The sequence below is a fragment of the Arachis ipaensis genome, chromosome B2, assembly GCF_059453495.1.
Source record: "Arachis ipaensis isolate K30076 ecotype BB chromosome B2, ASM5945349v1, whole genome shotgun sequence".
NCBI classification, from domain to species: domain Eukaryota; kingdom Viridiplantae; phylum Streptophyta; class Magnoliopsida; order Fabales; family Fabaceae; genus Arachis; species Arachis ipaensis.
The window spans coordinates 25,475,786-25,500,984 of record NC_142437.1 but is presented as its reverse complement, the minus strand read 5'-3'; the positions used below and the strand labels follow the sequence as shown (position 1 = coordinate 25,500,984).

General features: G+C 40.4%; 1 non-coding gene across 1 annotated transcript; it reads right to left on the bottom strand.

Annotated features, from left to right (window-relative positions):
* Positions 1-5,936: 5,936 nt before the first annotated feature.
* On the bottom strand, positions 5,937-6,044 carry LOC148573358 (small nucleolar RNA R71). Its single transcript, XR_015906339.1, has one exon. It is a non-coding gene; the product is annotated as a small nucleolar RNA R71 (small nucleolar RNA).
* Positions 6,045-25,199: the final 19,155 nt, after the last annotated feature.

Sequence of the window (25,199 nt, the reverse complement as noted above, 5' to 3'; positions counted from 1 at the left end):
ACTTTCGTTATAACAGCGGCGTGCCATCTTTTGATCTGCTTTTATCGTATCTATCCCTTCTGTAGTTGGGAATTTCATGCATAGATGTGGAGTCGAGACTATTGCGCCGAGTTGATTTAGTATTGTCCGACCTATTAGGGCATTGTAGGCTGAACTCACGTCGACCACAATGTAGTCTATCTTGAGTGTTCTGGATTGGTTCCCTTTTCCAAAGGTTGTATGTAGCGACACGTATCCCAGTGGTTGTACTGGGGTATCTCCCAGTCCAAATAGGCTGTTCGGGTATGCTCTAAGCTCCTTTTCTTCTAAGTCGAGTTTGTCGAAGGCAGTTTTAAATAAGATGTCGGCAGAACTCCCTTGGTCTATTAATGTGCGGTGGAGATTGGCGTTTGCCAGTATGATGATGTTGACCATGAGATCGTCGTGTCCTGAGATGATACCTGATGCGTCTTCTTTGGTGAACGTGATTGCAGGGATGTCAGGTGCTTCCTCCTTTCCTTCGACATGATATACTTCTTTGAGGTATCTTTTGCGGGATGATTTGGAGATTCCACCTCCTGAAAATCCTCCGTGTATCATATGGACATGTCTTTCTGGCGTACGAAGTGATCGCTCAGCTCGTCCGACGTCTTCATCTCTTCGTCTTTTTCTTTGTTCATCATCTCGGGTGGCTAGATACCGATTTAGTTTTCCTTCCCTTACTAACTTTTCTATGATGTTTTTTAAGTCGAAGCACTCGTTGGTGGAATGTCCTCAGACCCGATGATACTCACAGTATTCGTTCCAATTTTCTCCTCCTTTTTTGCCTTTGAGTGGTCGAGCTGGGGGTATCTTTTCTGTGTTACAGACTTCTTTGTAAATATCCACAAGGGAGACCCGAAGAGGGGTGTAATTATGATACTTTTTGATTTTTTTGCCCATTCGATCTTCCTTCTTCTTGGATTCTTTATCTTTATCTTGGTAGGTGAAACCGGATTTCGAGGCTTCTCCAAGTCGAGAATTTTCTTCCATGTTGATGTACTTCTCTACCCGCTCTTGTACCTCATCTAGGGATGTGGGATATTTCTTTGATATAGATTGGCTGAAGGGTCCTTCTCGTAGGCCGTTGATGAGGCCCATGACGGCGGCCTCTGTTGGTAAGCTTTGTATGTCTAGGCACATTTTGTTGAATCTTTCCATGTAGTTGCGGAGACTTTTCCGATCTCCTTGCTTGATACCTAGTAGACTGGGGGCGTGCTTAGCCTTGTCTTTTTGGATGGAGAATCTGGCCAGGAATATTTTGGCCAGGTCGTCAAAGTTGGAGATGGACTTTGGAGGTAGGTTGTCGAACCATCTAATTGCTGTCTTCGTGAGAGTCGTTGGAAAAGCTTTGCAGCGAACGGCGTCTAAGGCGTCGGTGAGGTACATTCTGCTTCTGAAGTTGCTGAGGTGATGGTTGGGAACTGTAGTGCCATCATATAAAGTCATATCCAGAAGTTTGAAGTCTTTAGGGATTTTAGTCTTCATGATTTCCCTAGTGAATGGATCCTGATCTTTGCGAGAGTTGTCTTCAGGGGTTGTCCGGGTAGTCTTTGCTTTGAGATCGGCTTCAAGTTGTAGAAGTTTATCTTCTAATTCTCGACGTCGCCTTACCTCTCTTTGTAGATCCTTGCCGACTTCTTGCTGGCATTGGCTTTCTTTTTCGAGTTGCTTTAGGCGATCTTGAAGTGCTTCTATTACTCCCGGATGTGATGAGTTTTTGTCTCCGTTAAATTCCAGAGTGTCCTTTGGTGTGGCACCCATGTTTTTGTGCGGCGTTCTGTCCTCTAAATCTGAGTTGTGGTCGTTATCTTGTTCGTCCGCCATGGTGATGAGATGACTTCCAGGTTCCCTGGCAACAGCGCCAATGTTCCGAGGGTTACCTGAAACTGTAGGTCGATCTCGGATGAGATCTTCTGTACTGGTCGGAGATGATGTGTCCGGCTGGCTGGTGGCGGCCGGAGCTGTTGTGTCTGACTTGTTGGCTAACATCTGATCCTTGGTCACCGGAGGGTGGGGGGGAGGTACCTGCAAGAGACTCCGATGCTTAAGTTAGCACGGGTATTAAGCAGGTTTATTATAGAATTAGAGTATGAGTTATACTTGGGTGCTCCAGTGTATTTATAGTAGTGTGGGTTGACCTTTCAGATAAGATAAGTTAGTTATTGATGAGCGGATAATTTATACGCTTTTTGGCATTGTTTTTAGTATGTTTTTAGTATATTTTAGTTAGTTTTTATTATATTTTTATTAGTTTTTAAATAAAAATCACTCTTCTGGACTTTACTATGAGTTTGTGTATTTTTCTGTGATTTCAGGTATTTTCTGGCTGAAATTGAGGGACCTGAGTGAAAATCTGATTCAGAGGCTGAAGAAGGACTGCAGATGCTATTGGATTCTGACCTCCCTGCACTCAAAGTGGATTTTCTAGAGCTACAAAAGCCCAATTGGCACGCTCTCAATTGCGTTGGAAAGTAGACATCCTGGGCTTTAAAGCAATGTGTAATAGTCTATACTTTGCCCGAGATTTGATGGCCCAAACAGGCGTTCCAATTCAGCTCAAGAATTCTGGCGTTTAACTCCAAAACTGGCACAAAAGCTGGTGTTTAACTCCAAGAAAAGTCTCTACACGAAAATGCTTCAACACTCAGCCCAAGCACACACCAAGTGGGCCCGGAAGAAGATTTATGCATTAATTACCTATTTCTGTAACCCTAGGCTACTAGTTTTTTATAAATAGGACCCTTTGCTATTGTATTTTCATCTTTTACTCATATTTTTCATACACTTGATCAAGTTTTGGGAGGCTGGCCTCACGGCCATGCCTGAACCTTGTTCTTATGTATCTTCAACGGTGGAGTTTCTACACACCATAGATTAAGGTGTGGAGCTCTGCTGTTCTTCATGAATTAATACAAAGTACTATATTTTTCTATTCAACTCAAGTCTATTTCTTCTCCAAGATATTCATTCATTCTTCAACTTGATGAATGTGATGATCCGTGACACTCATCATTATTCTCACCTATGAATATGTGCCTGACAACCACCTCTGTTCTACTAGCAATGGCTTGAGTGCGTATCTCTTGGGTTTCTAATCTAAGATTGGAACCTTCGTGGTATAGGCTAGAATTATTGGCGGCCATTCCTGAGATCCGGAAAGTCTAAACCTTGTCTGTGGTATTCCGAGTAGGATCTGGGAAGGGATGACTGTGACGAGCTTCAAACTCGCGATTGTGGGGCGTGTGACGGACGCAAAAGGATCAATGGATCCTATTCCGACATGATCGGGAACCGACAGCTGATTAGCCGATGTTGTGACAGAGCATCAGGACCATTTTCAATGAGAGGACGGGATGTAGCCATTGACAACGGTGATGCCCAACATAAAGCTTTCCATGGAAAGGAGTATGAATGATTGGAAGAAGGCAATAGGAAAGCAGAGGTTCAAGGGGAACAAAGCATCTTCATACGCTTATCTGAAATCCACCAATGAATTACATAAGTATCTCTATCTTTATTTTATGTTTATTTTCATCACCTTAAACTCCATAACCATTTGAATCCGCCTGACTGAGATTTACAAAATGACCATAGCTTGCTTCAAGCCGACAATCTCCGTGGGATCGACCCTTACTCACGTAAGGTTTATTACTTGGACGACCCAGTGCACTTGCTGGTTAGTTGTGCGGAATTGTGACAAAGTGTGATTCACGTTTGAGAGCTCCAAGTCCTTTGGCGCCATTGTTGATGATCACAATTTCGCATACCAAGTTTTTGGCGCCATTACCGGGGATTGTTCGAGTTTGGACAACTGACGGTTCACCTTGTTGCTTAGCTTAGGTATTTTTTTTCTTCAGAATTTTTAAGAATGAATTCTAGAGTTTCAAGGTGATGTTCTTATCATCACAAAAGCTGATTGATTCTCATCAATTTAGCTATTGAATGTAATGTCCTGCTGAAGCTTGGCCAAACATGTCTAATCTTTTTAGACTGAAGCTTTAGACTAACATTGCATGATTCCTGGAATTCTTATTAAAAGTTTTGAATCTCTTTATTTTCTTTTCCATATAAGTTTCGAAAATCACAAAAAATTTTTATAAAGTCATAAAAATAAAAAATATTTTATGTTTCTTGTTTGAGTCTAGTATCAATTTTTAAGTTTGGTGTCAATTGCATTTTTTTATTCTTCTTGCATTTTTCGAATATATGCATTATGTTCTTCATTGATCTTCAAGTTGTTCTTGATGATTTCATTGCTTTGATCTTAAAATTCTCTTGTTTTGTATGTTTTGTTGTTTCTTACATGTATTTTTACATTGTTATAGTCCTTAGTATACAAACTTTTAAGTTTGGTGTCTTGCATGCATTGTTTATTTGATCTTAGTTGCATTTTTTATTGATTCCCATCATCAAAAATTCAAAAATATTTTTTAAAAACTATGTCTTTTCAAGTCAATAATACAGAAAATTGAAGATTCAGAACATTCAGCAGAGGAATCAAACAGAAAAAGTTGGGCGTTCAAAACGCCCAGTGAAAAAGGAAAACTGGCGTTTAAACGCCAACCAGGGTACCTGGCTGGGCGTTTAACGCCCAAAAAGGTAGAGATTTGGGCATTAAACACCAGAATGGGCACCATTCTGGGCGTTTAACGCTAGGATGACACTAGAGGAAAGATTTTTTTTTAATTCACATTTTTTTTAAGTTTTCATAATTTTTCAAAATCAAATCTTTTTCAAATCATATCTTTTCAATCATATCTCTTTCAAAATCAATTTCTTTCCATTTTATATTTATTTTTACTATTTTCAAAAATCCTTGCTTCAATTCAAGATTTACTTCAAAAATTTTCAAGTTGTTACTTGCCTATTAAGAAAGGATCAAATTTTAAATTTTAGAATCATATCTTCTAATTTCTTGTTAGTCAAGTAATCAACTTTAGTTTCAAAACTTTCTCTTTTTAATTTGATTTTCAATCATATCTTCTCAATCATATCTTTTCAATCACACCCTTTTTCAAAATTAATTTTCAATCATATCTTTTTAATTTCTGATTTCAAAATCTCTTTTCAAAAATCACTTAATTTCTTTCCTAATCTTAATTTTCAAAAATCTTAATCAAATTTTCAAAATTTCTTTTAATTATTTCAAAATCTTTTACTTTAATTTTCGAAAATTCTTCCCCTCTTCTCACATCCTTCTATTTAAAGGACTAACACTCCTCCTCAAGGTACAATTCGAACTCCCTCCTTCTTTATATGTTCGAATTCTCTTCCATCTACCTCCTCCTTCTATTCTTCTTTTCCTCTAACACCTCAAGGAATCTCTATACTGTGACATAGAGGATTCCCTACTTTCTTGTTCTCTTCTCTTTCATATGAGCAGGAATAAAGATAAAGGCATACTTGTTCAAGCTGATCCTGAACCTGAAAGGACCTTGAAGAGAAAGCTAAGAGAAGCTAAAGAACAATTCTCTTTAGAGGGCCTAACAGAGCTTTTCAAGGAAGAAGAAACCATGGCAGCCGAAAACAATAATGCCAACAATGCAAGGAAGGTGCTTGGTGACTTTACTGCACCTACTCTCGACTTCTATGGGAGAAGCATCTCAATCCCTGCCATTGGAGCAAACAACTTTGAGCTTAAGCCTCAATTAGTTTCTCTAATGCAACAGAATTGCAAGTTTCATGGACTTCCATTGGAAGATCCTCATTAGTTCTTAGCTGAATTCTTGCAAATCTGTGACACTGTCAAGACCAACGGGGTTGACCCTGAAGTCTATAGACTCATGCTTTTTCCTTTTGCTGTAAGAGACAGAGCTAGGACATGGTTGGATTCACAACCTAAAGAAAGCCTGAACTCTTGGGAAAAGCTAGTTAACGCCTTCTTGGAAAAGTTCTTTCCACCTCAAAAATTGAGCAAGCTTAGAGTGGAAGTCCAAACCTTCAGACAGAAGGAAGGAGAATCCCTCTATGAAGCTTCGGAGAGATACAAGCAATTGATCAGAAGGTGCCCTTCTAACATGCTTTCAGAATGGAGCATCATAGGAATCTTCTATGATGGTCTGTCTAAACTATCTAAGATGTCATTGGATAGCTCTGCTGGAGGATCTCTTCATCTGAAGAGGACGCCTGCAGAAGCTCATGAACTCATTGAAATGGTTGCAAATAACTAATTCATGTACACTTCTGAAAGGAATCCTGTGAATAATGGGACAACTCAGAAGAAGGGAGTTCTTGAGAGTGATACTCTGAATGCCATATTGGCTCAGAATAAAATATTGACCCAACAAGTCAATATGATTTCTCAGAGTCTGTCTGAAATGCAAGCAGCAATCGGCAGTACTAAGGAAGCTTCCTCTGAAGAAGAAGCTTATGATCTTGAGAACCCAGCAATGGAAGAGGTGAATTACATGAGAGAATCCTATGGAAACACCTATAATCCTTCATGGAGAAATCATCCAAATCTCTCATGGAAGGATCAATAGAGACCTCAACAAGATTTCAACAACAATAATGGTGGAAGAAACAGGTTTAGCAATAGCAAGCCTTTTCCATCATCTTCTCAGCAACAGACAGAGAATTCTAAGCAAAACCCCTCTGACTTAACAACCATTGTCTCTGATCTAATCAAAACCACTCAAAGTTTCATGACTGAAACAAGGTCCTCCATTAGAAATTTGGAGGCACAATTGGGTCAGCTGAGTAAGAAAATTACTGAACTCCCTCCTAGCACTCTCCCAAGCAATACAGAAGAGAATCCAAAAAGAGAGTGCAAGGCCATAACCACATCTCACATGGCCGAACATGGAGAGGAGGAAGAGGCAGTGATTCCCATTGAGGAAGACCTCAATGTATGCCCACTGAGGAAGCATGGGAATCTGAGGCTCATTCTGAGACCATAGAGATTCCATTAAATTTACTTTTGCCATTCATGAGCTCTGATGAGTATTCTTCCTCTGAAGAGGATGAAGATGTCACTGAAGAGCAAGTTGCTAAGTACCTTGGAGTAATCATGAAGCTAAATGACAAGTTATTTGGTAATGAGACTTGGGAGAATGAACCTCTACTGCTCATCAAAGAACTGGATGACTTGACTAGGCAGAGATTACCTCAAAAGAGACAGGACCCTGGAAAGTTCTCAATCCCTTGTACCGTAGGCACCATGACCTTTGAGAAGGCTCTGTGTGACCTAGGGTCAAGCATAAACCTTATGCCTCTCTCTGTAATGGAGAAGCTAGGGATCATTGAGGTACAAGCTGCAAGAATCTCACTAGAGATGGCAGGCAATTCAAAGAAACAGGCTTATGGACTTGTAGAGGATGTCTTGGTGAAGGTTGAAGACCATTACATCCCTGCTGATTTCATAGTCCTAGAGACTGGGAAGTGTATGGATGAATCCATCATCCTTGACAGACCCTTCCTAGCCACAGCAAAAGCTGTGATTGATGTTGACAGAGGAGAATTGATCATTCAAGTGAATGGAGACTCCCTTGTGTTTAAAGCTCAAGGATATCCCTCTGTCACCATGGAGAGGAAGCACGAAGAGCTTCTCTCAATACAGAGTCAAACAGAGCCCCCACAGTAAAACTCTAAGTTTGGTGTTGGGAGGCCACAACCAAACTTTAAGTTTGGTGTTGAACCCCCAGATTCAAACTCTAAGTTTGGTGTTGGGAGGTTCCAACATTGCTCTGAACATCTGTGAGGCTCCATGAGAGCCACTGTCAATCTATTGACATTAAAGAAGCGCTTGTTGGGAGGCAACCCAATTTTTACTTATCTATGTTAAATTTCTATTTTCTTTTGTTATTTTATGTTTTCTGTAGGTTGATGATCATGTGAAGTCACAAAAACAATTGATAAAGCAAAAACAGAAGGAAAAATAGAATGAAAAACAGAACACCCTGGAGGAGAAACCTACTGGCGTTTAAACGCCAGTAAGGGTAGCAGAACGGCCGTTAAACGCCCAGTCTGGCACCATTCTGGGCGTTTAACGCCAGAAAAGGGAACCAGACTGGCGTTTAACGCCAGGAATGGGCAAAAAGCTGGCGTTAAACGCCAGAAATGGGCAGCAGCCTGGCGTTTAACGCCAGGATTGGCAGAAAGGGGCGTTTTGCACGCCACTTGGTGCAGGGATGAGATATCCTTGACACCTCAGGATCTTTGGACCCTACAGAATCCCCACCTATCCCACCACTCTCTCTCTTCTTCACCCATTCACCAATCACCTTAATCCCTTTTCCCCCAAAACCCCTCACCTATCAAATCCTACCATTCTCTTCACCACTCACATCCATCCTTCATAAAACCCCACCTACCTCACCATTCAAATTCAAACCACTTTCCCTCCCAAACCCACCCTCTATGGCCAAACCATACACACCCCTCTCACTCCTATATAAACCCATCTTCACTCTTTCATTTTCACACACCCTAAACACCACTTCTCCCCCTTGGCCGAAACACAAAGCCCACTCCATCTCCTCTATTTCTTCTTCTTCTACTCTCTTCTTTCTTCTTTTGCTCGAGGACGAGCAACCTTCTAAGTTTGGTATGGTAAAAGCTAAGGCTTTTTGTTTTTCCATAACCATTTATGGCACCAAAGGCCGGAGAAACCTCTAGAAAGAGGAAAGGGAAGGCAAAAGCTTCCACCTCCGAGTCATGGGAGATGGAGAAATTCCTCTCAAGGGTGCATCAAGACCACTTCTATGAAGTTGTGGCCAAGAAGAAGGTGATCCCCGAGGTCCCTTTTAAGCTCAAAAAGGGCGAATATCCGGAGATCCGACATGAGATCCGAAGAAGAGGTTGGGAAGTTCTCACCAACCCCATTCAACAAGTCGGAATCTTAATGGTTCAAGAGTTCTATGCCAATGCATGGATCACCAAGAACCATGATCAAAGTGTGAACCCGGACCCTAAGAATTGGCTTACAATGGTCCAAGGGAAATACTTAGATTTTAGTCCGGAAAATGTAAGGTTGGCATTCAACTTGCCCATGATGCAAGGAGATGCACACCCATACACTAGAATGGTCAACTTTGATCAAAGGTTGGACCAAGTCCTCATGGACATCTGTGAAGAGGGCGCTCAATGGAAGAGAGATTCAAGAGGGAAGCCGGTTCAACTAAGAAGGCATGACCTCAAGCCCATGGCTAGGGGATGGTTGGAGTTCATCCAACGCTCAATCATTCCAACTAGCAATGATGCCAGGGCATTTTGGCCAGTTTCACTGACCTTTTTTTATTGGTTTTAGGGTAGTTTCATGCATTTCCTTAGAAAATAAGCTAGTTTTGGATAGATATTCACTTACATCTTGATTCAAGCATACATTGTGTACTTTACATGATTTCATGAGGATTTTGCATGAATTTAATGACAAATTGGATGTTGTATTTCCCATGACTTGGACTAGAACTTTGATGCACTCTTTTGCTTGATTTCAGGACAAAGGAAGCAAGGAAGAACCACGTTAGCAGCCACGTTAATCTAATTAACGTAACTCCTAACGTGGAATGGGAGTAACTTGCAAAGTTAATGAGAAAAGTAATCACCAATAACGCTCTCGAAGCCATCATTGCCCACGTTAAGAGTCACGTTAACTAAGTTAACGTGAACTCTAATGTGGAGGAAAGGAAATGGAGCCAATGTTAGTGACACTTACCTTTGTCACTAACGTTGGACCAAGCTCATAAGTGGCCACGTTTAGAGCCACGTTAACTTAGTTAACGTGGCCTCTAACGTTAAGAAGTAAAGGGGAAGCCAACGTTAGTGACATTCAACTTTGTCACTAACGTTGGCCAAGTCACAATAAGCCACGTTAACTTCCACGTTAACCTAGTTAACGTGGAAGCTAACGTGAAGAAAGTAGGTGATCGACAACGTTAGTGAGACCAAACATTGTCACTAACGTTGGGATTAACCCACACAAGCCCCAATAAGCCACGTTAACTCCGACGTTAACCTAGTTAACGTGGAAGCTAACGTGAAGAAGGAAGGTGATCGCCAACGTTAGTGACACCTAACATTGTCACTAACGTTGGAAGGAGCCCACACAAGCCACAATGAGCCACGTTAACTCCCATGTTAACTTAGTTAACGTGAAAGCTAACGTGAGGAGGAGAGATGATGAGCCAACGTTAGTGACATTCACCTTTGTCACTAACGTTGGAGATGGCTAGCACAGCCACGTTAAAGGCCACGTTAACCTAGTTAACGTGGACTCTAACGTGGGAGCTAGGGGCACATTGGAACGTTAGTGACAAAGGTAAGTGTCACTAACGTTCTCGAAGGTTGGCAAGCCTACGTTAAGGAGCCATGTTAACTAAGTTAACGTGGACTCTAACGTAGGGAAGGAGGAGACTTCTCAACGTTATTGGGAAAGGTAAGTCCCAATAATGTGTGCGAAGGACAAAGAGGCAACGTTAGTAACAACGTTTGTGCCACTAACGTTAGAGTTAACGTGGCTCTTACTTTGGTGAGGAACGTTAGTGAAAAAGGTGATTGTCACTAACGTTCTCGAACCCACATTTCCACTTAAACGTTAACACCACTAACGTCCTGAGCTAAAGTCTCTGTCCACTTCACACTTTCTCTCTGCAAGTAAAACTAAAGCCAATGAAGAAGATAACTGCTTCAAACTCAAAATCTAAAGGCCCATACCCAAGACTTGAAGAGCCAACTAGAAGATCAGAAGAGTAGTATATATAGGAGTAGCTTTGAATTAAAAGAAGAGTTGGAAATTATAGGGAGCCTCTAGGCATAGAACCACTCTCTGTATTTACTCTACACTTCTAGTTTCATCATGTATTCTCCATCTTTGTTTTCATTTTCCAAAGCTATGAACAACTAAACCCCTTTCATTGGGTTAGGGAGCTCTGTTGTAATTTGATGGATCAATACTAGTTTTCATTATTCTTCTTCTATCTTTTCTCTTGATTTTACTTGAAAGCTTTCGATCTTCATCCAATTGGGTAGTTATCTTGGAAAAGAAGCTATTCATACTTGGATCTCTTCTGAACCTTGAAAGAGGAATGAAAAGATCATGCTAGAAATGCTTTCTCATGCTGGACCAAATTGGGTTTGGATGGATATGTGACTATAATCTTCTCAACACTTGATTTGGGAAATGCATGTGGTATAATCAGTGACTATACTTCATCTCTTCTCATGAGCAATTGACCAAGGAATTGGCTATTGATCAAAATTTGAGAGATTGAATTACAAGAAATTGTAATTCGATCACTTAAGATTACCAAGGAGATCAATGAGTGCATTGATTGAGGAAGAGATGAAAATGAAATTGATCCGGAGAATGCAACATCTCCCAAGCCCAATGAACTCCCCATTTCTGATCTTACCCATTCTCTTTAATTTTTGTTATTTACTCTTATGAGCAATTCCCCCATTCCCATTTACAATTCTGCATTTTACTTTCAGTCATTTATTTTTAGTTCTTTAATTCTAGCATTTACTTTTTCTACCATTTACCTTCCCGCCATACTATTTTCTGCAATTCTCAACTCAAATTCTGGATTCGCTCAACTAGAACATTCCTTTAATTAAAGTTGCTTGATCAATCAATCCCTGTGGGATTCGACCTCACTCTATTGTGAGTTTTTACTTGACGAAAAATTTGGTACACTTGCCGAAGGAAATTTGTTAAGAGACAAGTTTTCCGTGCATCAAGCAACCGGTCCGAAGCTACTATAGACCGGGCTATCATGATACATAGCATCATGATTGGAGAGGAAGTGGAAGTTCATGAGGTTATATCCCAAGAACTCTACAAAGTGGCGGACAAGTCCTCTCCTTTGGCAAGGTTAGCTTTCCCTCATCTCATTTGTCACCTTTGCAATTCGGTTGGAATTGACATAGAGGGAGACATTCTCATTGATGAGGACAAACCCATCACTAAGAAAAGAATGGAGCAAGTGAGAGAACCTCACCAAGAGCATGTGGAAACTCCTCATCATGAAATCCCTGAGATGCCTCAAGGGATGCATTTTCCTCCACAAAACTATTGGGAGCAAATCAACACCTCCCTAGGAGAATTAAGTTCCAACATGGGACAACTAAGGGTGGAGCACCAAGAGCATTCCATCCTCCTCCATGAAATTAGAGAAGATCAAAGAACCATAAGAGAGGAGTAACAAAGGCAAGGAAGAGACATTGATGAGCTCAAGCACTCCATAAGATCTTCAAGAGGAAGAATAAGCCGCCATCACTAAGGTGGACCCGTTCTTTAACTTCCTTGTTCTTTATTTTCCTGTTTTTGGAATTTTTATGCTTATGTTATTTATGTTTGTGTCTTTATTACATGATCATTAGTGTCTAAGTGTCTATGCCTTAAAGCTATGAAAATGAATCCATCACCTTTCTTAAATGAAAAATGTTTTTAATTGAAAAAGATAAAGAAGTGCATGAATTTCAAATTTTAAAACAGTTTAATTATTTTGATGTGGTGGCAATACTATTATTTTTCTGAATGAATGCTTGAACAGTGCATATTTTTGAATTTGATTGTTTATGAATGTTAAAATTGTTGGCTCTTGAAAGAATGATGGGAAAAGGAGAAATGTTATCTGATGATCTGAAAAATCATAAAATTGATTCTTGAAGCAAGAAAAAGCAGTGAAAAGCTTGCAGAAAAAAGAAAAAAGAGAAGGGCAAAAAAAAAAAGAGAGAAAAGAAAAAAAAAGAAAAACAAGCAGAAAAAGCCAATACCCCTTTAAACCAAAAGGCAAGGGTGATAAAAAGGATTCAAGGCTTTGAGCATCAGTGGATAGGAGAGCCCACAGGAATAAAATCCTGGCCTAAGCGGCTAAACCAAGCTGTCCCTAACCATGTGCTTGTGGCGTGAAGGTGTCAAGTGAAAACTTGAGACTGAGCGGTTAAAGTCGAGGTCCAAAGAAAAAAGAAGAGTGTGCTTAAGAACCCTGGACATCTCTAATTGGGGACTCTAGCAAAGCTGAGTCACAATCTGAAAAGGTTCACCCAGTTATGTGTCTGTGGCATTTATGTATCCGGTGGTAATACTGGAAAACAAAGTGCTTAGGGCCACGGGCAAGACTCATAAAGTAGCTGTGTTCAAGAATCAACATACTTAACTAGGAGAATCAATAACACTATCTGGATTCTGAGTTCCTATAGATGCCAATCATTGTGAACTTCAAAGGATAAAGTGAGATGCCAAAACTGTTCAGAAGCAAAAAGCTAAAAGCCCCGCTCATCTAATTAATACTGATCTTCATAGATGTTTTTGGAATTCATTGTATATTCTCTTATTTTTATTCTATTTGATTTTCAGTTGCTTGGGGACAAGCAACAATTTAAGTTTGGTGTTGTGATGAGTGGATGATTTATACGCTTTTTGGCATTATTTTTAGTATGTTTTTAGTATATTTTAGTTAGTTTTTATTATATTTTTATTAGTTTTTAAATAAAAATCACTCTTCTGGACTTTACTATGAGTTTGTGTGTTTTTCTGTGATTTCAGGTATTTTCTGGCTGAAATTGAGGGACTTGAGCGAAAATCTGATTCAGAGGCTGAAAAAGGACTGCAGATGCTGTTGGATTCTGACCTCCCTGCTCTCAAAGTGGATTTTCTGGAGCTACAGATACTTAATTGGCGCGCTTTCAATTGCGTTGAAAAGTAAACATCCTGGGATTTCCAGAAATATATAATAGTTCATACTTTTCCCGAGATTTGATGGCCCAAACAGGCGTTCCAAGTCAGCTCAAGAATTCTGGCGTTTAACTCCAAAACTGGCACAAAAGTTGGAGTTAAACGCCCAAACTGGCACAAAAGCTGGCGTTTAACTCCAAGAAAAGTCTCTACACAAAAATGCTTCAACGCTCAGCCCAAGCACACACCAAGTGGGCCCGGAAGAAGATTTATGCATTAATTACCTATTTCTGTAACCCTAGGCTACTAGTTTTCTATAAATAGGACCCTTTGCTATTGTATTTTCATCTTTTATTCATACTTTTCATACACTTGATCACGTTTTGGGAGGCTGGCCTCACGGCCATGCCTGAACCTTGTTCTTATGTATTTTCAACAGTGGAGTTTCTACACACCATAGATTAAGGTGTGGAGCTCTGCTGTTCTTCATGAATTAATACAAAGTACTATTGTTTTTCTATTCAACTCAAGTCTATTTCTTCTCCAAGATATTCATTCGTTCTTCAACTTGATGAATGTGATGATCTGTGACACTCATCATCATTCTCACCTATGAACATGTGCCTGACAACCACCTCTGTTCTACTAGCAATGGCTTGAGTGCGTTTCTCTTGGGTTTCTAATCTAAGATTGGAACCTTCGTGGTATAGGCTAGAATTATTGGTGGCCATTCCTGAGATCTGGAAAGTCTAAACCTTGACTGTGGTATTCCGAGTAGGATCTGGGAAGGGATGACTGTGACGAGCTTCAAACTCGTGATTGTGGGGCGTGTGACAGATGCAAAAGGATCAATGGATCCTATTCCGACATGATCGGGAACCGACAGCTGATTAGCCGATGTTGTGACAGAGCATCAGGACCATTTTCACTGAGAGGACGGGATGTAGCCATTGACAACGGTGATGCCCAACATAAAGCTTTCCATGGAAAGGAGTATGAATGATTGGAAGAAGGCAATAGGAAAGCAGAGGTTCAAGGGGAACAAAGCATCTTCATACGCTTATCTGAAATCCACCTATGAATTACATAAGTATCTCTATCTTTATTTTATGTTTATTTTCATCACCTTAAACTCCATAACCATTTGAATCTGCCTGACTGAGATTTACAAAATGACCATAGCTTGCTTCAAGCCGACAATCTCCATGGGATCGACCCTTACTCACGTAAAGTTTATTACTTGGACGACCCAGTGCACTTGCTGGTTAGTTGTGCGGAATTGTGACAAAGTGTGATTCACATTTGAGAGCTCCAAGTCCTTTGGCGCCATTTTTGATGATCACAATTTCATGCACCAGTTATCTTATCTTATCTTATCTTTGGGTGGGGTCAGTTTATTTTCATGGGAACCGCCTTTATCTCTTTAGGCTTTGGACTGCCTTTGGATTTGGGTCGTGTTCCTCTATTTGGGCCCTTTATTTGGCTTTCCTGTCGATTTGGCTGACCTTTTTGAGAAGAGGTCGGGTAGCCTGACCTGAAGAGGTCGGTCGCTTTGTCGCTAATCATCTCAGGTCTGATAGCTCGACCCAGGGTGTGAACAACTCCCCTTCCAACATCACAAGTTAAATCAGCTTAGCCATACCAATCTCTGCATCCTCACAACATCCCAATCAATAATACTATCATTCAATTTGGAAACTCCCCTCCTACCAGAATTTCTTCTAACACTCACCCTATGCAAACTAGATCTAAGTCTGGCATATTTAAATCGAAAGCCCTTACTGCCTCACTCTCCACCTCATGTGATCTTGTTAATAATATACCCTCATTTGTTGCTGCTGCCCTAAAATCAAAACACTGAAAGAATGCTATGTTGGAAGAATTATAAGCCTTATACAAGACTAATACATGGACACTAGTCAATTCAACAACAACAGACAAAGTTATTGGCTGTCGTTGGATTTTTGCCATCAAAAGACATTCCAATGGCCAAATCATTAAGTATAAGGCTCGTTTGGTGGCCAAAGGTAATCATCAACTTGAAGGAATCAATTATGATCAGAAATTTGCTCTTGTGATTAAACCTTCTACAATTCGGGTGGTGCTCTCTTTGGTCCTGAGTTTTTATTGGACAATTAGGCAGCTGGACTTCAATAATGCCTTTTTGAATGGGATCTTAAGGAACTTGTCTACATGTCTCAGCCACCAGGCTTTCAGCAAGGTGATTCTTTATATGTATGTAAGTTAAATAAGTTCATCTATGGTCTTAAACAAGCTCCTCAAGCTTGGTTTCTAAAATTGACCTCAACTCTTGCTACTTTTGGTTTCTATAAAACAAGGTCAGATCCTTCCTTATTTTTTAAATCCTCTGGTAACATTATTTTTTACATTTTAGTTTATGTTGATGATCTTCTTATTACTGGTAATGATCACAATGTCATTCAAACCACCATTACTCAATTAAACAATGCCTTCTCTTTAAAGGATCTTGGAGAATTTAGCTACTTCTTAAGGATAGAAGCTACTAAATTATCCTAAGATTCTTTCCATTTGTCTCAATCAAAATATATTCACTCCCTGTTAAAAATGGATAACATGCTAAACTCCAAAGGAGTTCCTACTCCTATGGTCACAAATTTAAAACTCTCAGGTCAGGGAGATGATGAATTTGACAATCCATATCTATATAGATCTATAGTAGGATCATTGCAATATGCAACTCTTAGGCCTGAGATTTCCTTTTTGGTAAATAAGGTTATCCAGTATATGCAATTCCCGCTTCTTACACACTGGAAATGTGTAAAGAGAATTTTGCGATACTTAACTGGCACTATTGATCAAGGTCTATTATTTCATGCCTCTACTGATTTAAGGCTATTTAGTTTTACAGATTCGGATTGGGGGTTAGATATTGATGACCGAAGATCTACTTGTGGATATGGAATCTATTTGGGATCAAATCTTGTTTCATAGTCCAGCAAGAAACAATCTTCAGTGAGCCGGTCTAGCACAGAAGCTGAATATCGCGGATTAGCTGCCGCAGACTCTGAAATCATCTGGCTACAAAATTTATTGTAGGAACTGTGCATTTCAATCTCTGGAACCCCCACTCTTTTCTGTGACAACATTAGTGCTGTGTTGCTTGCTGAAAATCCTGTTCTTCATAGCAGGACAAAATACTTTGACTTGGATCTACATTTTGTCCATGAGAAGGTTAATTAGAATCAATTGAAGGTTGTGTACATACCCTCTATAGAACAGGTTGCTGACATTTTCACGGAAGCCTTATCAGCTTCTACTTTTGAGAAGTTTCATTTCAAACTCAAGGTTATTTCCAAAATTGCCATGAGTTTGAGGAAGGGTAATAGAGATAGAGTTTGTAACATAATAGATCAAGATCAAGAAGATTAAGACACAGTTGTTAAGTGATAGTCAAGCCTAGCTTATTTTCAATTCTGTTATTCTGTTTTCTGTTTCAACAGAATTTTATGGTAGCTTGCTATATATAGCAGAATTACCTCATCTATTGTAACACATCCAATTACTCAATGATAAATCAACAATTCATTTCAGCTCTTTGTTTCATTGAAAACTCTTTCAGCTCCATCTCCACTCTCCGCAAAAAATTATAGTTCCACAGATTTCTATAAAATTGTTCAATTCAATAAGTATACTTAAATAAAGTATATAGTACAATTTTAAAATAAAAAATATTGTAGATGTTGAACAATTTCAATTTGAAATTCTTTCTAATATTCAAATATTAGTATCCTTACCACAAAAAATTGTGGTAACTATTTGGACCTTATTGTGAGATAACCAAGGGGCATAGTAGACTATTTGAGGACCAAATTTTTTTTACAAAAAATTGATAATTAATTATTTTATGATATATTTTTATATATTTTCATTATTTTATAAGGATGCCAATATTTTTTATGATATGCATTGTTCGAATTTAAGCATTTTACGTATATTATTATACACATCATTTTATTACTCTATACGCTTATATTTGTTTAATAAATATAAGGATTAAGTTATTTAGAAGAAAATTATAGATAAATTTAATATATAAGAATACATATAAAAATTATTACTAAATATTTCTATTTTTATTTTCAATCCTTAATTAAACATAAAAAAATTATAAAGTTGTTTTTTTTAAATAAGAGACATCTAAAATATAAAATTTGAGAAGAATTAAATTAGAAATAACTAAAATTTTATTACAAAATTTTTAGATGAGGAGAGTAGGGGGTGTTCCGAGGGTTACCTGAAACTGTAGGTCGATCTCGGACGAGATCTTCTATGCTGGTCGGAGATGGCGTGTCCGGCTGGCTGATGGCGGCTGGAGCTGTTGTGTCCGACTTGTTGGACTTGCTGCACTGCTGATCCTTGGTCACCGGAGGGTAGGGGGTACCTGCAAGAGACTCCGATGCTTAAGTTAGCACGGGTATTAAGCAGGTTTTATATAGAATCAGAGTATGAGTTATACCTGGGTGCTCCAGTGTATTTATAGTAGTGTGGAGTGACCTTTCTAGGGATAAGATAGTTATCTTATCTTATCTTATCTTTAAGTGAGGTCATCTTATCTTCTGGGGAACCGCCTTTATCCTTCTAGGCTTTGGCTGCCTTTAGATTGGGCTGTGTTCCCCTATTTGGGCCCTTTACTGGACTTTCCTGTCGATTTGCCCGAGTTCTTCGTAAAGAAGTCGGTCTACTTGACCTGAACAGGTCGGTCACTTTGCTACTGAACATCCCGGTTCGGACAGCTCGACCCAGGGTATGAACAGTGCCCCTGCTTGAGCTCGATCTTCTTTTTGAGGTCGAGTTCTTGACTTCGGTCCTTCTCTAGTGAAGCCGAACTCAAGCATTTTGTCGATTCCTTTGTAGAAGCTTTTGAATGTAGAACGTTTTCCTCTAAAAGCGCGCGCTTTTATATCGGCGCTTTGGAAATATGCGAGGGTTTAATGCCTTTTAATTTTAACATTAATTGCCCCGTTTTATTTTGGCTCTTTATTTTGATTTTGAAAACCCAGAAACGGTTTCTCTTCTTTCGCCTTTTTTCGTAACTTCTTCGCATTTTTCCCTTTATTCTCTGGCTTTCAATTTTCTCTGTGTTGCGGCGTTGTTTGATTTTTCTGAATCCTCTGTCTGGAGCTCGTAGTTTCGCGTTTCAGCCGAGCGACGTTTGCTTTTTGCTCATGTCTTTTCTTTTACTTCGAGGTAGCGATTCCAGATTTCGCCGTTCCTTTTCACCTTCCCTGAAGCCTGCTGCTTTTTCAGGTTGGTACTAACTTTCTCACTTCTTTTACGGCTTCATTTTACTTTTTTGGTGAAACTTTTGCCTTTGCATGTTTGAAAGTTTGAACCTTTTCATGATCTTGTATTTGTTTCTTTGATTTTCTTTCGTGCGCTCCTCTGGTATTTTCGTCGAGGCTTTTATACGGTTTTTGTTGCTTCTGATTTTTTACTATCTGATAGAAACTCTGCATCCGTTTCTTGCTTTGCTTGATTACTTTTTGTCTGATTTCTCAAAAGTTCGTACCTTTGATGATTTCTACTTGGCGTGTTTTGATGTTTTGGGAATGCTTTTTCTTGGTTGACTGTGATGATTTATGCTTCTGGAAATGCCTGCTTGTTTGAGGTCTTTTTCTTATTCGAAAGATGCTGGGGTGAGAGCTGTAGATTTCTACCAGAAACCTTACTTGATTATTGCCTCCAAAGGATGCCCCAGGACTTTGGTTTGAGTCTTGGGGTTTCCTTTTTTGTGTGTTGGCCTGTATCGTGTTTGAGTTGTTTTTCTCCCTTATCCGAGATGTTTTTAGTAATCCCATCTTCTTTTCTTACTTGTAGGATTAGTTGGCCTCATGTCTTCTCGCAATAACATTGTTGAGATGACTTCCAGAGTTCCCGAGGGGATGTCCGATTGGCTGGACTCCCTTGTTTTGTTGTGTGTTTCTATTGTGGATGCTGAATTTTGCACAGAGCTGAGGAAGCGCCATAGGATTTGTTATAACAGTGCCCGTGAGGGGGATTACGAGCTTGTTGCTCCCGATTCTAATGAGAGAGTTTGTTTTCCGACTTCCGTTGAGGGGGAGCGTCCGTCTTTCTTTGCTTATGAATACTTCTTCAGCCAATTAAACGTTACTTTCCCTTTTACTGCTTTTGAAACTGACTTGTTGTGGTCCTGTAATATTGCTCCATCTCAGTTGCATCCAAACTCCTGGGGTTTTATCAAAATATTTCAACTTCTTTGTCAGGAGTTGTATATAACACCTTCTGAAAATCTTTTCCTTTATCTTTTTGTCTCGGCCAAACCTGGAGGTTCCTCTAAAAAGAAAGCTTCCTGGGTTTCTTTCAGGTCGGCCCAGGGGCATAAAGTTTTTGTCATGTATGATGAGTCGTTTAAAGATTTTAAGAACTATTTCTTCCGAGTTCGTGCCATTGAGGGGGTTCGCCCCTTTTTTCTTGATGAAAATGATGAACCTGCTTTTCCTCTGGAGTGGCAAAAGAATGTAAGAGTGCCACGTTACACATGGGAAATGCTTAGTGAGGTTGAGCGGGCCTTTGTGGTTGTTCTTGAAGATTTGTGGGGGAAGCCACCCCACCTGGACACGAAGAGATTTTTGAGTGATCCATCTTTGGTCCGGGCTGCTGGTACTACCTGATTTGTTTTTATACTTGCTCCCGAGCTTTGTTTCTCCTGTGTTGTAACTTGTCTTTGTTTTTTGTGTTTTTCAGAGATGTCGAAGAATAATGATTCTATGAGAGCCTATAAGAAGGCGAAGAAGGCAATCCCAGCACTAAACATCTCGGCCAAAGCGGCCGGAGAGGGGTCTTCTCAGCCTCTGGTTAAACCTCCTATACCGAGCTCTCCCAGGCCGAGGAGAGCAATTCCTACTCCTCGGGTCCGTCTGGTTGATCCTCCACAATCTTCCGTTGCCGCTTTCGGTCCCCCTCCTAGTAAGAAGCAAAGAACAACTGAACCTTTCAACCTCGATGCTCCTGATTTTGATGCAGTTGAGTTTGTAGATCAACAAATCGGCCCTTATGGTGTTCTTCCTATGGACGACGTGTCGATTCTTCACCATTTTGATTATCTCACCCGGAGTGGTATCAAGTTGGCACACATGGGGGTGGCCCTATATCGAACTGCTCAAAGTCTTCCTCTCCATGCCACTAAAGCTTTTATGGAGGAGGCCAAACAGGAGTTTGATCGGATGAAGGACTTGAAGGGGGAGCTTGAAGTAAGGGTGGCCAGGTTGGAGAAAGATTTGGAAAATGAAAAGGCTATTTCTACTTCCCTGGCTGGTTCTCTGAAACTGGCCGAGGACACGGCTATGCGGCATAAGGATAGTTATTTGACGTCTTACCGGGAGGTGTTGCATCTGAGAGAAGAATTGGAGAATGTCCGGGAGAATTATTCCGAACTCCAAGGTCACCTTGTTGGCAGTGTAACTGCTGCCTATGAGAACCTGAAGGAACAAGTTCGGGTTATTGCTCTCGAGGCCGACCTGACCCTCTTTAGCTTGGAGAACGTTGTCAGGGATGGCAAGGTTGTCCCTGATGACGAGGATGAGGATGATGTCGAGCCTCCCCCTGTAACCTCTACCAAGGTGTCGACTTCTGCTGCCCCTGCCGAGGTTGGTCCTCCCGCTTCTGATCCCGACTGCCAGATTTTGAATCAGGATGACGGTACTGTAGATGTCGTTCCTCTCCAGACTCGGCCTCCATCTCCTCGGCCTGATGCTGCTAAAAAATCTTCTGACTCTTAGCTTTTTATTTTTATTCTGGACATGTAGTTGGCCCGGCTTGTGGGCTTTTTTAAACTCTTTATGTTTTGCTGACACTTTTCCTGTTGCTTGCCTAGCAACTTTTGTTTTTTATAAAAACAAATGGTAGCATGCTTTAGCTTCTTTGCGGTGGGTTTTGGTTGCCTCCGAGGCCTTTTAACCTTATGGATGATAACTTTGTCTTTTGTGCTTGACTTGGTATTTCTTTTTCTGTGAATGTTGGAACCCTACAGCTTAACCTTTTCTGGATTGCTTTTGTATTTTGTATTTTGAATCCTTTGTGGTTGTGGCTAGGTAGGTCTAACTTGATTTTTTGGTTCGTTCTCGCTCTGGTTTATTTCTGACGATTCGTAACCGATTCCTTCAAGTTGGTCTCCGAGTTGTTTTCGCAGTCCATTTTCAAGTTATATTTGTAATCCCTTTCCTGAATCTTTGTCAGATCTCTTTGTTTGTTGTAGGAGTCCGACTTGGTTATATTGGTCTCCTTTAAGTTATTTGTAGTCCTCTTTCTTGGATCTTTGTCAGATCTCTTTCAGGGACTACTTTGATAACTTTTAAGTGGTAGGAGTCCGTCTTGGTTATATCAGTCTCCTTTAAGTTATTTGTAGTCCTCTTTCTTGGATCTTTGTCAGATCTCTTTCAGGGACTACTTTGATAACTTTTAAGTAGTAGGAGTCCGTCTTGGTTATATCGGTCTCCTTTAAGTTATTTGTAGTCCTCTTTCTTGGATCTTTGTCAGATCTCTTTCAGGGACTACTTTGATAACTTTTAAGTAGTAGGAGTCCGACTTGGTTATATCGGTCTCCTTTAAGTTATTTGTAGTCCTCTTTCTTGGATCCAGATCTCTTTCAGGGACTACTTTGATAACTTTTAAGTAGTAGGAGTCCGACTTGATTATATCGGTCTCCTTTAAGTTATTTGTAGTCCTCTTTCTTGGATCTTTGTCAGATCTCTTTTAGGGACTACTTTGATAACTTTTAAGTAGTAGGAGTCCGACTTGGTTATATCGGTCTCCTTTAAGTTATTTGTAGTCCTCTTTCTTGGATCTTTGTCAGATCTCTTTCAGGGACTACTTTGATAACTTTTAAGTAGTAGGAGTCCGACTTGGTTATATCGGTCTCCTTTAAGTTATTTGTAGTCCTCTTTCTTGGATCTTTGTCAGATCTCTTTCAAGGACTACTTTGATAACTTTTATCTTGGGCTGACTTTGTCATGACAAGCCCTTCTAAGTTAAAGTAATCCTCTTTAATAGGGTTGGCCAGACCTCTTTCCAGGGTTTACTTATAACTTGGGTTGACTTGGTCTGACTTCTCAACGTCGGCCAGTCTTAAAGTTATTATTTTAGTGATCCGTAAGACCTCGTCAGGTTCTTTTTTAGATCACTTTCGATAACTTCTTACATTATTCTGTGTTCATCTTTGCCGATTTGTAGAAAGTGGTTGTCATCTCTAGATCGTCCTTTGGGTGAATCGCGTTTTCACCTTTATCGGACGGTTTGTCTTTACCGTGATCGTGCAGTGAAATTATTTTTCACTTTCTGCCGATCTGTCGCTTTATAATCGGACGATGAATGCTTCAGATTAATGCGTCTTGAAATCTTTGTAGAGTATCTCAAATATATTTTTAAAAAAAAGGTAGAAATATATACATATGGGATTGTCTGAGTCTCAACTTGGTGTCTCATTAAAAAACCTTTTCAGGAAAAAGAGTACATCCAATGATGAGATTTTTATATCCTTTTTTCTAACTGTAGTACCTTCGGAGGTTGCAGGCGTGCCATGACCTGGGAAGCTCTCGTCCGTCGAGTTCAGACAGTCTGTAGTAGCCCTTTCCAAGTACTTCTATAACTCGGTAGGGTCCTTTCCAGTTTGCCGCCAGCTTCCTTTCCCCTGGTCGAGTTGTTCCAATATCATTTCGGATTATGATGAGATCATTCTCTGCAAAACTTCTTGGCACTACCTTTTAATTGTATCTGGAAGCCATGCGGCGCTTTAAGGCTTCTTCCTTGATCCGAGCTCTTTCTTGGATTTCGGGTAACAAGTCGAGCTCTTCTCTTTGAAGCTGGGAGTTTGCTCCTTCATTGTAGTGAACTACTCTTGGCGATCCTTCCTCAATTTCTACTGGAATCATCGCCTCTGTTCCATATGCTAATCGAAAGGGGGATTCCTTCGTGGTGGAATGTGGAGTTGTTCGATATGCCCATAGGACCTGTGGAAGCTCTTCTGCCCAGGCTCCCTTTGCATTTTGTAATCTCCATTTTAGTCCAGCTAATATGACTTTGTTAGCCGCCTCGGCCTGTCCATTGGCTTGTGGATGCTCAACGGAGGTGTATTGGTGCTTTATATTCAAGTCGGTTACTAGTTTTCTGAAGCCTGCATCTGTGAATTGAGTGCCATTGTCTGTAGTTATCGAATATGGAATCCCGAATCTTGTGACAATATTTCTATATAAGAATTTTTGACTTCTTTGAGCGGTGGCATTGGCTAGGGGCTCTGCTTCGATCCACTTCGTAAAGTAATCTACTCCTACTATGAGAAATTTAACTTGTCCTGATCCCTGTGGGAAGGGGCCGAGAAGATCGAGTCCCCATTTTGCGAATGGCCAAGGCGAGGTCACGCTGATGAGCTCTTCTGGGGGGGCGATGTGAAAGTTGGCATGTTTTTGACATGGTGGACATGTCTTTACAAATTCTGTGGCTTCTTTCTGTAGAGTTGGCCAATACAATCCTGCCCGAAGTACTTTTTTGGCGAGAGCTCGCGCTCCGAGATGATTACCACAAATGCCGCTATGTATTTCTTCTAGCACTTCCCTTGTGTTGGAGGTCGGCACGTATTTTAGTAAGGGTATTGAGATTCCTCTTTTGTACAGGATATTGTTTATGATGGTGTAGTACTGTGCCTCCCTTTTTAACTTTTTTGCCTCTTTTTCTTCTGCGGGGAGTGTTCCTTCTTTGAGGTAGCTGATTATGGGGTTTATCCATCCTTGGTCCTGACTTGTTATGGCCAGGACCTTTTCTTCTTCCGAGATTGACGGGTTTTGCAACATTTCCTGGATGAGGCTTTTATTGTTGCCCCCGGGTTTGGTGCTGGCTAGTTTTGAAAGTGCATCAGCTCGGGCGTTTTGTTCTCGGGGTATGTGGCAGATCTTATATTCCCCGATTTGTCCGAGTAATTACTTGGTTTTGTCCAAATATTTTTTCATGGTGGGGTCTTTGGCTTGGTAACTCCCTGTTATTTGTGATGTGACCACTTGTGAATCGCTGTGAATGTTGAGTTTTTGAGCTCCGACCTCTTTAGCCAGCTTCAAACCAGCTAATAATGCTTCATATTCCGCTTGGTTATTGGAGGCCGAGAACCCGAACATGAGGGATAGCTCAATTTGGGTTCCTTGGTTGCTTTCTATTATCACGCCTGCGCCGCTTCCAGTTTTATTTGAGGAACCGTCCACGTAGAGATTCCATTCTGTGGGAGTTTCTGGGGTATCTGTGAATTCTGCGATGAATTCGGCCAGATACTGTGATTTGATGGCCGTTCGAGCTTCATATTGGAGGTCGAATTCTGATAACTCGACTGCCCACTGTAGAATTCTGCCTGCTAAATCTGTTTTCTGCAGTATTCCTTTTATGGGCTGGTTGGTTCTAACCTTAATGGTGTGAGCCTGGAAGTATGGGCGGAGTCGTCGAGATGTTAGGATGAGAGTATAGGCAAATTTTTCTATTTTCTGGTAGTTCAGCTCGGATCCCTGTAGTGCTTTGCTAATGA